This window comes from Berghia stephanieae, chromosome 9, assembly GCF_034508935.2.
Source record: "Berghia stephanieae isolate SIO BIC M18660-M18661 chromosome 9, UCSD_Bste_1.3, whole genome shotgun sequence".
Lineage (NCBI taxonomy): Eukaryota > Metazoa > Mollusca > Gastropoda > Nudibranchia > Aeolidiidae > Berghia > Berghia stephanieae.
Genome location: NC_088368.1, coordinates 4143884 through 4146383, shown reverse-complemented (window position 1 = coordinate 4146383; position 2500 = coordinate 4143884). Strand labels below are relative to the sequence as shown.

Genomic DNA, 2500 nt, shown 5'->3' with positions numbered 1-2500 from the left:
CAAAAACACTTGAGTATTTATATAGCGCATTGTCCGCTAAACGTGCTAAAGAAGCTCACAACATTGCCATCCGGAAGTATAACGTCCAACACACAAAACTATGTGTAACCTTAACCATTTATAGTCTGGTTAATACAGTTTAGTGAGAACAACTCACAAACGCGGATGACAAAAACAATAACAAAGGCCTGAGTGACGTCATCTTCGAACTATCTATAGATAGAACGAAGTTGACGTCACTCAGGTCTTTTTTTTCTGTTTTTTTTTTTTTTTTTTTTGTGGGTTTTTTTTGCCATCTACGTTTATGAGTAATACTCACTAAACTGTATTAACCAGACTATAAACGTTCATGGTTACACATAGTTTTGTGTGTTGATCCGTTTTACTTCCGGATGGCAATGTTGTGAGCTTCCTAGCCAAGCCCACACTATCTCAAGGCGTGTGATACGAAGAATAGTCGTGATTCGTCACAAGTTTTCATCTTTGAACAGGGTTTTTTAATTATCGTTTAAAGAACAGGATTGTAATGAAAATACATTGAACACAATGCAATGAATGATATAATGTTTATGTTTGGGCCGTGCCATTGATATTTATGAGTAATTCTCACTAAATTGTATTAACTAGGCTATAAATAGTATGCACTTGGCTAAGAAGTTCACAACATTGCCATCCGGAAGTATAACGTACCAACACACAAAACTGTGTAATCATAATCATTTATAGTCTGGTTAATACAATTTTGTGAGAACTACTCATAAACGCGGATGGCAAAAAACAACAACAAAGGCCTTAGTTACGTCATCTTCATTCTATCTATAGAAAGAATGAAGTTGACGTCACTTGGGTCTTTGTTTTTGTTTTTTGTTTTTTATTTTGCCATCCACGTTTATGAGTAATTCTCACTTAACTGTATTAACCAGACTATAAAAGTTCACGGTTACACATAGTTTTGTGTGTTGGTCCGTTATACTTCCGGATGGCAAAGTTGTGAGCTTCTTATCCAAGCACACACTATCTATAACCAACACACACAACTATGTGTAACGTTGAACGTCAATGGACTGGTTAATTCAGTTTAGTGAGAATTACTCACAGACATGGATGGCGGGTGTTGTGATTATTTTGGCTAAACACATAGCATCAACAAGTGAACAAAGGCCAGGGAATAGATAGTTCGAAGATGACGTCACTCAGGTCTTTATTATTGTTTTTTGCCATCCGCGTTTATGAATAATGCTCACTGAACTGTATTAACCTGGCTATAAACGTTCATGGATACACACAGTTTTGTGTGTTGGTCCGTTATACTTCCGGATGGCAATGTTATGAGCTTCTAAGCCAAGCGCATACTATCTATATGTGAGAATATCATCCTTACCTACAGACAGCAAGAGGGTATCTGTCACACAGCAACAAACAGTCGATAGATTTGGGTATTTCTCCTTCCGTAGCTGGACACATCAATTCTTCCTCCTCAGCTCGGAGAGGGACTGCTGTCGCCATGGAAACAACTGGAGAGTGGATGGTGATCAACATACGTCAGGGGTGAGGGTATCAGTTTTAAGAAGAAGAAAAAATGGAAGATGAACTCGTTTGACATTCTCGAATGTATAAAGTTGGACAGGCCAAATGAATGGAAATAGGGAATGAGATTAGCGGAAGAGTAGCGTCCCTTGATTGGACGTCACCTTACAGAGAGAACGTCAAAATGGTTTTGCGTATGCGTCTCTCTCGTCCTCGCTTTCGGTGAAGTGTCTCATGCCGCACAACCAACATGACGTTCTCTCTCTAATAACTTTTCCGCTCGTGACTTCCAATCAAGGGACGCTACTCTTCCGCTAATCTCATTCCCTATAGAGATAATTTTCTATGAATATTCTGCCGTATTCTGGAAAAACTCATATTTAAAAATTTGGCCAGAAAACTCGTCCTTCAAATATCGATCGATTTAAATGACCCTTATCTTGGCAAAAAACTCTCAAACCTGGGACTTCGCGAAGTCCCAGGTTTGAGAGTTTTTGCCAAGATGAGGGTCATTTAAATCGATCGATATTTGAAGGACGAGTTTTATGGCCAATTTTTCAAATATGAGTTTTTCCAAAGTACGTCAGTATAGATAGAATGAAGATGACGTCACTCGAGTCTTTGTTATTGTTTTTTGACATCCGCGTCGAAAACTAAAAGTAATTATCACTAAACTGTATTAACCAGACTATAACGTTTAAGGTTACCCATAGTTTTGTGTGTTGGTCCATTAACTTCCGGAAGGCAATGTTGTGAGTTTCTTAGCCAGCGCACAGCATCAAAGATGCACATAGTTTTGTGTCTGTTGTTAGATTAAATCCGGTTGGCGAAATGTTGTGAGTTGTTTGCAGTGGCGTGGAAGGATTACAGTTTAATGTGGTGCAAGAACCAGAAGAAAATGACATAAAACATGCTGTAATTGTAAATACAAAAGAAAGGGGAAAAATCTAAAGAAAATGCTTAGTCAAAGAAG

The 2500-nt window shown here is 38.3% G+C and overlaps 1 long non-coding RNA gene across 1 annotated transcript in view; it reads right to left on the bottom strand.

Moving 5' to 3' along the window:
* LOC144979280 (uncharacterized) overlaps nt 1–2500 on the bottom strand; it is an 8603-nt gene that overhangs the window by 5731 nt on the left and 372 nt on the right. Inside the window, exon 2 of the long non-coding RNA XR_013646656.1 lies at nt 1382–1514. This is a non-coding gene — a long non-coding RNA (uncharacterized LOC144979280). The remainder of the gene's footprint in view (nt 1–1381; nt 1515–2500) is intronic.